Here is a 13696-nt window from a genome sequence, read left to right as displayed (position 1 = left end):
CTTCTGCGGATAGAGCAAGTACAGTAAAGAAAATAAATAACATTTATTCGTACACATCGTTCAACGTATGGTCGTATAACACGTGTAGGTATAGTTACTCTTGCTAAAGTACCATAGGAATAAGTAGGCACATGTAATAGGTTCACACGATCGCGGGTAGGGACCGTTTAGGGAACTTTGTAACTGACAGACTTACCGAAAAGTGTGTAGCTGGCTTAATGGACCACGCTTGCGCCTTTACGAAGCGACGCGACGTTGCCGCGTGGACAGTGAGACTTAAGCCGACTTTACACTGTGACACTTTGGAGAAAATTTGGAGAAGTATAAATTTGGCTTTACTTTTAAGGAATATTGTCGCGCTACAGATACCTTAATACTTGGCTGATATTTTCTGCGTCTTGCATTAATCTCTCCCTTCTAAAATAAAGAAACGATTCGACATCCGTTTTCAAATGGCGCTATGCACGAGGAAACGAAGTGGCGTTAAAAATTAACGCACGCCGCGTGTCTTGAATCGATTTTCGTCCATCAGTTACCTGCACTACAGCGTATAGACATTAGCCTGGTCTGGAAAATGGTTCTCGTATTATTATCTTTGACGATAACTCATTTTTCAGTTCTCATGCTTTCTCTGTGAATGAGGGCAGTTGATTATGAATCATTGAATTTTCAGTTGCAATATTGCGAGTAAAATTTAATATTGCATAATTGCAATCTAGTATAGTTGCATAGCTATAGTTTGTGAGAATAGGGGATCGATCAATTTAGAATCTTTATTTCCTAAAACAAATCCAGATTCTATCGTATCTTACAAATTTGGAATTGAAACCTAGATAGCACACGATGTCTAAATTTGAAGTCTATCTTACATGTATATTTCAAGTCTTAACTGGTTCGAATAGTACGAGCATGAAAATTGCAATCTGAAACTTTCAGCATAACCACCATGTTTTAAAGGGTCAAGTAACCTAACCTCATTTTTCGAGTCCGTGTGCCATTAAACTAATTATAATAACGGAAAACTAAAGAATAGATGGTGTCAAAGTTTCCTCAAACGATTAAATAAGTAGGCAGCTTTCTTCTAAATTTGTATATTCTTTTAATATACTTAACCTCGCTTTTTGGCTACATATTGCGTCTATCGAAAATTTAAGAATCTAAGAATAAAAGTACTCGGATATTTGGAACAGTGATTTGTTTTCTCGTAAACAAGTATCTTAAGGTCATCTTGCAAACTGGGTCTATGAGTGTCGGGAACAATTTGTCTCCTACTTATTTCGTGAAATAATCCATGAAAAGGGAGATGTAATAGCGAGGAAACGTTTTAAAGAACAGCGAACAGCCGTGGACGAACGGAAGAATTGTCTGCGGACCTGAGGCTCGATTGGTAGAGTAGAATAGAGAAAAAAGGATTTTCGATATCGAGTGGCAAAGGCGAGCCGCTGTCGAGTGTTCTCGAGGGCCATTCAGAGATTCCAATTTGTCCTTCGTGTCGCCCCGACGTTGCACAATAACCCAAGAAACTCGGAGAAAAAAATTTACTAGCCGCTTTCTATACTGCCGAAACATTTGCATAAAGGAGCTATCCCTTTAAAATTCTCGCATTATTTATTTATTTATTTATTTATTTAGCAAGAAGATAGAAGAGTACTTATTCGTGAGATTACCTTTAAAAAGTTGCAATCGTTCAGTGAAATAGAAGTAGTGTGGTAAATGTACTAAAAACACGTAGTACCACGTTTTTGTCATTCCTGTTGTATCACATTTACATACTGAATTACAATTATGAACAATGATACATCTGCAAAGATAAAAATATTTATTAAAGAGACGCTTAGAAATTTGTTCTCCATCCGATAAACATCAATCGTCTAATAATATAATGATAAGAATTGTAACGTTTAGTATAGTAATTATATGTGTGTTTAATGTCGGGTACGGTAGTAAGAAGGAAATGGTTGAAAATGAAATCAAGCGGCTTATGGGATAAGTATCGAACGTGTGTTCAACAAGTGTGTCCCATGCCCATGCGATCAAGCAATCAGAACAGCATCCATCGTTGACACACAATTACGTAATAAACGAGGACAGGGACTAGCATACCATACAATTCCCATTACCTCGTCAGGGATCAATGAAAAAATTGTAGGAAATTGGGCTAATTATCGCAATCGGGTGAAACGACGCAAAATCGAGTTCCAGGTATCTCGTTATCGCGGTGTCATCATCCTGGAAGAAGAAAAACAAGGGAAAACTTGGATAGCTTTATTAAAATTTCAAATTGAACTCTGAAACTCTCTACACGTTGTTACAAAATCTGTTTCGATATAGTGAGAGGAAAAATTCACTTTTTAACTTTTTTAAGGTTGTCCTCAGGCAATGAGTAATATTGCCAATATTTCGAGATTCTCAAATGCAATTGGTCAATAAATATTGGAAATATTGTATTCGCGATACATATTAATCTTTTCATTTGAAAACCTTTATTGATAATATAGAGGATAGCCCACGCAGCTATTCCATGATATACGTTACCGATATATAGTTATAGAAAAATGTCAAAGGAGTAAGATGAATGGTTGAAAAATATACATCCGTAGGACCGTGTTCTTTTTTCATTTCTTTTTAGTGCAGCGGTGCAATGCAATAAACAATTGCATTATTTTTTTCAACGGAAATGCATACTTGTTTTTACGTAAGTAGATTCCTAGCGTTGTATCGTGGTCGCTGCTGTTTTTTGAGGTTATGGTGATCGTCACTAATCGATCATGAAGTTGGCGTTTCAGATAGATCAGTGCCAACCAAACAATTGCGCGAAAAGTAGGGGAAATTAGATCGATTAAAAGTAACTATACGCAAACGCTTGAAAAGAGTACTAGAACTTTTGCATAGATCTAATAATACATCGATAATTGATTAGAACAGATCGATGCACCCGCGTAAATTGATATTCCTTAGCGACATGTACGTAGTAATACATCGTTGTTATAGTTCCAATCACAGAGAATCCATGGCAATTAGTCGAAAGGGCAACTCGACTTCCGGTTGCCGTAGGGCAACAAATCGAATGTCATCACGCCTACAATTATCCTGGGCCCCCCCGTGAGTATGTACACTGAATTCAGAGGTATTGCGGTTTTGGTCGGTAATGACGCCACGAAAATCTCAGCTAGTGGTTAACGATAATCGATAGAGTATAACGAAGTCCCTAGTTCGATCATTTTCCACGACAAACACTGGCAACCCAATGTCTGGGTTGGCAAATTTTACTAGAAACCACAATTTCCTCTGAACACTTCGATCCTCGTCTTCGTTGATCCAAGACGACGCGATTTTCTACTCCTCTTGACCTTTTAATATTGAATTTTAGGATTTTGATTATTGAGATTTTGGTTTGAGAATTTTTGGGAAGATGAGGAATTTTTTAAAAATGTTACTAGTCCCCTCACGAGTTTTTGATTGCTCGAATGTTGGTCATTGTTTAGAAAATTTTGATTTGAGCAACTTTGCAGGGATCTTTTCAAAATTTCACTCGCTATGATCGGAATGATGTTGTTTGAGCTACGTTAAAGCTACGTTACTTTAATGTTTCGCATAATCACGTTAATAGTGCAGTTGTTTGCATAGGGTTGATTGTCATCGCCTATCGAAGCGTTTCGGTGTTTCGTTACAGATTATTCATTATTTTTCTGTGTCGCTATTTCCTCGACGAATTTCTCTGTATACCCGTACGATAAAAATAAAAATATTCTGCTCGTGTTGCACGAATCAGTACACTCGTTTGATTGCTGTCCTCCAATTACACACGACTCTGCGTCCAAAACACGAGATTTGATTATAAAAGAGATTGTCAAGGACTAAACGAAGTGGTTAAATATCTTCGATTATCGTTCGATATCTATCGTTCGAGACCTAAGAAGAAGAATTCCACAGCTCAAAAATCGTTCACCGCATATTCCTCGTCTTGGACTTTAAACAAGTCCCTAGACCCTTCCCCTAACAATGAACAAGTTTAATTTTCTCGTTGTTATGTTTGGTTACAACGAGCCTAATTGCAGAGTAGATTGGGGAACGGTGGAAAAGCAGCAGGTGGAATCGATCAAACCTGCACTGGCTCACAAAAGGTACGATTAATTGACAGCACTGAAAATGGGCGATCGAAATTCTCGTATCGTGTGCTATTCAACATAGCAAATAACGATCCTCAAAATTGGGCATGCTAGCTGTACAGTTAGTAATTTCCCTGGAGACCCCTAGATGAGAATGGTAACTAGCAAATGTCCCTACAAATGCCATTTCTCTCGCCTAACAAATGAATAATCAAAGCAACAGTTATCTTTTTACTAAAATCTATGTAATTACACTAAATTAGGTTTCAGCTAACTCGAGACACGAGAAAAGAGTATCGCATTTCAATTAGTACAACTATCCTTCATCGTCGTCTCAAAAGAAGAAATTACAGAAACTAGGGTTAATTTGACTCTGGCCTGGTTTGATTTAATTCGTGAAACGGGAAAACTGGAAATTGAATTCCGATTGATATATTTAAAAAAAAAAAGTTTGACATTGCAAAACTTAAATTAGCTATGGATTAGGTTTGAAGTAGTTGGAGATACGACAAAAATCTATATTATCGATATATCTTGTCGAAGGTTGTATTTCAGTTATTTTTACGATAAGAGTGGACGACGGTGATGAAAAGCGGAGAATAGGAGGAATCAGGTAGCACGTGTTTATTTATTCATGTTCACGTAACCAGTGCCAATTAAGATCGAACGACAACCAGCGCAGGTACCTTCATGGTCGCGGAGGAAGCGTCGCGTCGTCTGATTAAAGGCCGCCCTATTCCACTGGCCGAGACACAAGAAACGTTCTCTTCACTCACTGCCAATCCGATCTGCTTCTAAATTACCGTCACGCGACGTCTCGATCAATCGTCTAGTAATATTTACGTAACTTTGAAAAACAGCCTCCCCTCGGCGAAATCTTAGTAAAAGTTTGATAAGTCTATGGAAATTGTCGTGCCGTAAAAGTATGCGGCAAGTTTATAGGCGGTCCATTAAATTGTTTGCTACTCTGTACAAACTTCTTCAGAATTTATCACTGTTCTTACGACAGATTCTTCGAAGTAGCTTTTTAACACTGATTTCCTCAAATATATCTGGGGAATTTATTTCGGTACTTTTAGTTAGTAGAATTTCGTCATTGTTTCTGTGAAATTTTTTTAGAAAGGTGCTTTCGTCGTTGTTTTCTCCAAATATAGGGAAAATTCCGAAGGAAAATTTTCGGAATACAGGGAAATTGAAAAGAAAATTTCTCAAATATAAAACTGCAAAGGGATATTTGTCCAATGTAGGGAAAATTTGGAATAAGTTTTCCGATAGAGAAACAAAAATTAGGGGAAAGTTACGAAACTTCGGAAAATTTGGAAAAATCAGATTTTATAATTCAATCTACGTTATCGCGTTCCTTTGGAAAAATCTTCTAGAAATTACTTTTGCTGCTGCTTTCTCCTCATACATATAACTCGAGAGGTTACAATTTTGCGAGTTATTATAATTTCATTCGCAGTCGATCGAAATTCAGTGAACGACGTTTATCCGAGGGAATAGGACAGCTTGCTGAGCTCTTGGGTAACTGCTGATCCTCGAAGAATCCGGATGAGATTTGAGAAAACCAACGTGTCGAAAGGAATAACGACTCGTACATCGATATCATCCCTTTCATCTCGACACGATCGTAAAAATCAACTCGTCTGACGCTAATCTTTTCCCTGCCTTCTTTATGGTCACACGCGCACGTGGATAACTCGGTCATCTAAATATCAACGTCTTAAAATTCAATCTCGAAGTATTCAAGAGAATAATCTAATTCTCTGTACATTATGATTACACCGCGGATTGTTTGCGCATATTAGACAATTTTTAGGTTATGTATTTATTACAATTAACTTAGGTATTTATAGACAATTTAAAGGTATAAAAACGTATAGAATGCACATAATATACGTGAAGATATATGAAATATCTAAAGAATGATATTTAGTATAATATTCAGTAGATTAAACAATTTCATATACACAATTCTATTTCCTCGATTAAATTCGTAGAAGTATAAATTTGCATGAATATCGGCAGTCCAATTTTGTTTAATGACAAAATTACTAGAAAATTCCCTATAATTTGAATACACCCCGCAAAAATTTAGATTTGTTTCTAGAAAAACACTGTGGATGTTTACGCTATTATGGCCAATTTAAAGATAGCAAAATGCCTAGGCACGCGAACACACGTAATACGCAAAAACGTACGAAATGTCTAAAGTACGATATTTGGTAAGTGCACGTGACGATATTCAGTAGATTAATCTATTTCATATACGGAATTTTATTTGCTCGATTAAATTCATAGAAATATAAATTTGCGTGAATATCCGCGGCCTAGTTAGCATTAGTAACGAAATTATTAAAAAATCCCCTATAATTTTAATGGGACGAGAATTTTTGCCCGGTGATTTATTCGCAAAGGTAAGAAAGCGTAAAAGTGGATTCGCCTCAGCGTGTAACGTGAAAAACTCTTGAAAACAGATTTCAATGAACAGAGGAAGCTGCAGTTCTGCGTGGGCGGTCAACATTATGCTAATCACGCGAACCGGAAACGGTCGACAAAGGTTTCGGTTTCGGGCTTAAATATTAAACCCGGATCAAGGGGGCGGCATTAATGACTGACAGGTGCATGAATAGCATTACACCGAACAATACTGCATACCTATGGCAATACGCTACCATAAGTTGGCAGGATCCTCGTTTAAATATGACAAATACGATATAATCTATAATCATAGGATAGAAATATTATAATAACGCAATACAATGTTAATTGTAGTATTAAAATTAAGATATAAGAAAACAATTTATACGAACTTTAACTCAAAGGAGAAAGTAACACAATCGTAAGAAATTAATTTTCAAATGGTATCTCAATATCTGTTTTTCTTCTTTAATAACATTAAATTATTTCTTACGGTTGTATTACATTCTTTTTTAAGTTGAAGTTCACATAAATTGTTTTCATTCATCATTGCGGTTAAGATTGTTCATATGAATTGTTTTCATAGTAAAAAATTTATATGAACTTTAACTTAAAAAAGAATGTAATACAACCGTGAGAAATTAATTTTCAAATGATATCTCAATATCTGTTTTTCTTCTTTAATAACATTAAATTATTTCTTACGGTTGTATTACATTCTTTTTTAACTTAATGTTCATATAAAGTGTTTTCTTTATCATTGCGGTCAAGATTGTTCATATGAGTTGTTTTAATAGTAAAAAATTTATATGAACTTTAAAATAAAAAAGAATGTAATACAACCGTGAGAAATTAATTTTCAAATGATATCTCAATATCTGTTTTTCTTCTTTAATAACCAAAATTATTTCTTACGGTTGTATTACATTCTTTTTTAACTTAATGTTCATATAAAGTGTTTTCTTTATCATTGCGGTCAAGATTGTTCATATGAGTTGTTTTAATAGTAAAAAATTTATATGAACTTTAAAATAAAAAAGAATGTAATACAACCGTGAGAAATTAATTTTCAAATGATATCTCAATATCTGTTTTTCTTCTTTAATAACCAAAATTATTTCTTACGGTTGTATTACATTCTTTTTTAACTTAATGTTCATATAAAGTGTTTTCTTTATCATTGCGGTCAAGATTGTTCATATGAGTTGTTTTAATAGTAAAAAATTTATATGAACTTTAACTCAAATTGTTTTCTTTATCATTGCGGTTAAGATTGTTCACATAAATTGTTTTCATAGTAAAAAATTTATATGAACTTTAAAATAAAAAAGAATGTAATACAAACGTAAGAAATTAATTTACAAATGATATCTCAATATCTGTTTTTCTTCTTTAATAACATTAAATTATTTCTTACTGTTGTATTACATTCTTTTTTAAGTTAAAGTTCTCATAAATTGTTTTCATTCATCATTGTGGTTAAGATTGTTCATATGAATTGTTTTCATAGTAAAAGATTTATATGAACTTTAACTTAAAAAAGAAAGTAACACAACCGTAAGAAATTAATTTTCAAATGGTATCTCAATATCTGCTTTTCTTCTTTAATAGCATTAAATTATTTCTTACGGTTGTATTACATTCCTTTTTAAGTTAAAGTTCTCATAAATTGTTTTCATTCATCATTGCGGTTAAGATTATTCATATGAATTGTTTTCATAGTAAAAATATCAAAATTAAATGACGTATAGTTAGATGTATATAATAGTTAGAGAAACCTGGATGTATTGCTTACAGCAATCACAAAGATCCTCTACTGAATCGTTTCTGTCGGTGTATCCTACCGATCAAACGCGTAATTCGTTCGCTTTTCTCTGATGAAACCGAGACGTAGATTCTGTGCTCTTCGTTCCTTTTAAACACAATTCCATACGTTTTGCATTATGCATATCTGCTGTATCTTGCATACGCTCTGCATATCGTATACATATTTCGCGTAGCGGATGCTCTATGCAGCCGAGTCTGAGCTTCATCTTTAAAACGCTTAGAGACACGAAAATGTTTCCACGGAACGAAACGAAACACCGATGCGCGTTTCTGAATTTCCTTCGCTTAATTTTACGCGCCGATGCCCGCTGAATGGTGCGATCGTTGCGGTTGTCCTCGACAATTTGTCTCACTTACATCGTTCAATACGATCTTTTTAACGAAAATTTAATATTCCTTCGGATTCACTTGCAGATATTATCGGAGGCCATAAAAGAATCGCAGGCGGCGGGGATTACCTCTAACCGGATCGATCGTCGCGACCATCATCGTTATCGAAAACTGGAAAAATATAGAAAAAAAAAAGAAGAAAAAATATAGCCGGCATGTTCGCTGGCAGCAGGCTACGTAACGTAAATGTGAAATCGAAAATAATTCGTTTGAACCTGTTCGACATATTTTTGGGACAGGTGAATTTTTATCCTCGGTTTTACTCTCTTTTTTTTTTTACTAATTGCCAATTCTGTGTCGAAACCTCTGCAAACAAATAATTTTACCTTCGAAATGGTCGTAAGAGTCAAACCCAAAATCACGTTTTCTATTATTATACGTAGCCGCGATTACTATCATCGAGAGAATAATAATAATTTTCTAATTAAAATATATTCCTTGTCAACGATAGATGAGTGATCCCAACACTTTCGAAGGATGATCCTTGTGATGTTCAGTGTCTCTTGTTTGCTTCAGATCAGTCTGTCTTGACGGTTGACGACAGAGTCTCGGATTTAACGAGCATCGACCAATTAGGGTAGTGAAAGGGACGTTATTATGGTTGTCGATCATAAGCCAATAATAGAACGAAGGCATACGCGTTCTACCGCTGCTTATTCGGGCCATTATGATCGCAGACGCGAATAGCCGACTGCCAATTGCAGCGAAAACCGGGTTTTCCCCCTGCAACCATGTCTAGGTCTATGTAACTTTGACGAGGCGAACTGAAACGATGACATAATCGTGACGGGGTTAGAGCACCGGCTGAAGTATTAGAGAGCCGGATGAAACGACAGAACATGCTCCGGACTGTTCTCCACATTTTAAGGAAACTCGCTTCTTCTTCGCGTAATTTCGATGATTCGGTCGAATAACAGGGACCGTTTCGATGAGTAACTTTGTTTCGTGCGAGTTCTTTCTAAACCGGCCAAGTCGAACGAATTTACGATGATGGACGAAAGAAAGTCTAAAATCGATACTTGTAAATAAATTGATTGTAACTTCAAACAAAAAATGTCCACCCGATAAAACAGACATTTTCGTTTGAAATTGTTACAGTTTTCTGTAATATCGTATTTATTCGCCAACGAGCGAAGTTGCAATATTTAGATCGTTCCACGTAAACGTGCGAACGATAAGAAGAAAGAAATTGTATCTGCGCAGTCCTTTCGCCAATCACATTAACATTTCCTAGGCACTTTGTTCCATCTCCGATCGAATAGAAACGAAATTTGTTAGCGACTGGCTGTTGCATTAGGCTCTAACACAAAGGTTTAAATATATCCATTTGTAAACTGTGTAAAAGTAAAGAGGCTGAAACAAGACGAACGTCAAACGCGACTGGGTCACGAAGGATCAAAAATGACCCGACTAAAGTAAATTCCTGTCGATGAATTTTTAACTGCGATTTTTATGACCAAACAGAGATGGACGTAACTGACAGGTCAGCGGCGCTCATAATCATCGATCAGAACGAGTGCGTGCTCGCGAGGGACGATCAACGAATCGTCACGCTAATCGACGATAAAACTCGAGCATTCTTACCTTCGCTCGATGCTCGATCTTGACACGTTTTTGATTCCCGGCACTCTTAGGCCCCTTTCACAACGATTCCTCCTCCGTTTTATCAGACTGACTGATCAATCTTCCACGAAGATCCATCCGATCTGCCGCGCTCTTTTCCAGCTTCATCACTATCCCTTCTTGTCAGATCCTTGCGAAACCTCACCAACTGCTTGCTCCGTTCCCCAAACTCAGACTCCAGTCCCTTTCCGAGATTTCACACGAGATCCTCCTCGTAATTTCCACCTCCACACCTGTTCACTCAAAGGATCGATAGCTCTAGCCGATCAGAAGCTAAAAAATGGTCTTTCGAGGCGTTTTCTTTTGACTTTAGTTTGTCTTGAGGAGCCTTTGAAGAGTCTCTGCAGAGCTTGGTACGAAGGATCATGTTAATATTCGGCGTAAGTGTACATTTGGCGAAATGGGATGCCAAAACTGTGAGGAATGCTGGCCTGCGGAGAAGAAAGCGATGATCTGGACGAGGAATGTGGATCAATCACGGACACACGACAGGAACAAACGATCCAATTGCATACAGCAGCTTGGCAATTACAGCTTAAACGAGCCAAGGCCCCTCGACGCTCAATGTTCAGCCTGGTAACAGATTTGCCTGGACTTGGCCTCATCTGCCACTGTCTGACTCCTCTTAAACCCTTCAAACTCGATTCTTTGACGAATCTTCTCGTCCAACAACAATTTTTCGCAGCTAATTATCGATAGGTAACAGTTTGTCGAATATATCTTAAGACTATCGAAGAGAGATACTTTGACAGATCTTCTTCTTCACAGAAGCGTTTCGCTGGGAATCTTCCTTGATGAATCGGCTGGATAAATCATGATCGAAGGATTCGCAGAACTGAGAAGCTTCAAATTTTGTTTCCCCAGACAGTGAGACCCCTGTCAGGATCGCAAGAAGCTCGGGATCTCTTGGAACTCAGCCAATCATTGCGAAATTATTCACTTCCTGCATCTTGGATTCTTCGGATGACAGCAAGTTGCAAAAATTCAGCAGGTAACTAGAAAAATAAAACTCAATTCTCCAACTTATTTCCGTATCTCTACAGAGATCTCTGTTCCTCACTGAAACGGTCCAGAAAGTTTCAAGAATGCCAGCAACCCTAGAATCAGAGGACCACCATAGGATTATCGCACGGTGTCCCGTGGTGCAGGTGTGAAGCCATGATCGATCAACGAAGAAAGGTTTGTCGAGAGTTCGATTGAAATATTCCTCGTGGTTCTACGAAGGAATCGTTGTGAGGATACACTTTCTGGAGGAGAGGAGCGCGACGCGTCTCGGACAAGTGTCGCGCGCAGACTAAACCTTCCGGCGCGGCTTCCGCGCGGCTTTCAGTACGCGTACTGTGCGCAGGGCTCGACGTGCGTCCCACGCCTACAGCCCTGAGCCGAAGACACGCAACCCCCGACTGAAGATTAACCAGTCCGTCTTGGTACGGCCGCTGAACTGACGCCTATTAACTAAGTGGAAACAATTATTTCCTGCGTTGGAGTGGGATACAGTTCTATGGAACCAAAGATTTACGCTTTGTATTTGCTCGGGCATTGCGGTTTTTAGCAAAGCTACGACGACGAACGTAGTTTAGGTTGGAGAATGGTTTGAGTACTGATGTCCGGGTGTTGTAGAGGGAGAAATTTAGATGAAAGTGAGAATCGATTGCAGGTTTCTTTGCGGATTAAGCTTTTGCGGGAATTCCAGTAAGGACTTGGCAGATCTTAGATGGAGAATTCTAAAAGTCACATAGATTCACAGAAAGACCAACCACAAGGCCGAATAATGCGACGAAAGCGATTCTGTTCAAAGGGAATGGACTAAAATGCATGTCCCATGGGGTTGTTTACCACATTTGGCCATATGGTCGATTTTAAATATAATAGCCAGGTTAAAGAAGTCTGCTGCTTTAACTGATCGTATTAACCCAGTTCTTATCGATTCCCCTCAGGGTTTGGTTCACAATGTGTGTTGTGCTCCTTGTCGTGGTTTACTCTTTCCCCTTTACCGGCCGAATTCAATGAACATCCCATTTCTGATTGCTACGCTCCAATTTCATACGCTCTCCCTCTCCGTTCCTCGGCTTTGAAGCTCCTTCTAATCGCAGACTGTACTACAAACGTACTATTTCGTTTTTCTGCCATTCCTTTTCATGCTGCGTCCTTTAAAACGTTCGCCGATCGTTCAGGACATACTCAAGACTCCAAATATGTGCAATATCCTTGAAAATTGAAAGTTCAATTACAGTGGGCAGTTTTAATAAAAACAGTTTGATTTCTCGATAAGGTTTGACGAAAGAGCGAGGTTAGGTTTGACTTTCAAATTTGGAGATGGAGTAGTTTCAAATGTAAGGGGACTAAAACAGATATATCAGAGAGTTGTTCATAATTCAGCCAGGTTTCATTGAAACGTGAGTATCTGGTTACCGAAATTGCCCTTTCTCGCGACTGTGTTGCGAAACTTTGAGAAGCTCTGCATTTGGCGAAGTTTACAATCGACATTATTCTTGCATCTCTTTGATCGCCGTGGGAATACTGTTTCAAATTCCGCTTTGTCTAAGTCCCGAATAGAATTTTAAAGCCAGTGCCAAAATCACCCTACCACGTGTCTCACGACTTTCCTTGAAAATGACAGAGAGCCGGGAGAAATTGTATCCTCGTTGCTTCGTGACGTCTAAGATCTCAAATTCGTGAAAATCTGATGGTAAACTGGAAAATTTAAAAATAATGGCTTTTCCCGCCAAATGCGTGTTTATCTGTAAATGACGATTATTAAAACTAAATAATTGCTTCTTTTCAGTTCCCGTTTCTGGATGTCGTTTGCAATACCAAATTTGCGAAGGTTAGGTTAGAATCTTCTAAATTTGCGAATGAATCTCGTTTCTAAAATAATCTTTTTTCTCACCATACGAGAAGAGCAATTTATCTGGATTAATTAATCTCATATCGAATTGTACAATGCTAGATATTCGCGAGATACAATCAGAAATACTTTTTCATCTGGATTAATCAGTTTTCAATTGAATACGCAGCGATACGAATTTTCAGAGCGCGTAATTGAATTCTCCTGTCGTCGATGAGATCATTCATTTTTCCGTCTTCGCAACGAGTTATTAACACAGACATACGAAACAATTACTTGGAAACGAAAGAAGATCTGCAGGCGACATTCGTCAAGCTGCAATTAACAATTCATAATTTTCACGATTAATTCGACGAAGAGTAAAACGTATCCCCCGCTTTATCTACGCCAGTTACAATTACATCCATTGCGCATGCGTGATACCAGGAGCGTTCTCTCCTATGGTGATTTATTGCACAGTCAACTTTGAAATATTTAA

General features: G+C 37.6%; 1 protein-coding gene across 1 annotated transcript in view; it reads right to left on the bottom strand.

Moving 5' to 3' along the window:
* The window catches only part of LOC117242346 (adenylate cyclase type 6), a 91395-nt gene extending 80724 nt beyond the window's left edge, over positions 1-10671 (bottom strand). The window contains exon 1 of the mRNA XM_033508913.1: positions 10332-10671. The gene's annotated coding sequence lies outside the window, so the exon portion shown is untranslated. The remainder of the gene's footprint in view (positions 1-10331) is intronic.
* Between the last annotated feature and the right edge of the window lie 3025 nt (positions 10672-13696).

This window comes from Bombus vosnesenskii, unplaced genomic scaffold, assembly GCF_011952255.1.
Source record: "Bombus vosnesenskii isolate JDL3184/JDL3185 unplaced genomic scaffold, Bvos_JDL3184-5_v1.1 scf7180000016274, whole genome shotgun sequence".
Taxonomy (NCBI): Eukaryota; Metazoa; Arthropoda; class Insecta; order Hymenoptera; family Apidae; genus Bombus; species Bombus vosnesenskii.
This window is presented reverse-complemented; position numbering and strand designations above follow the sequence as displayed.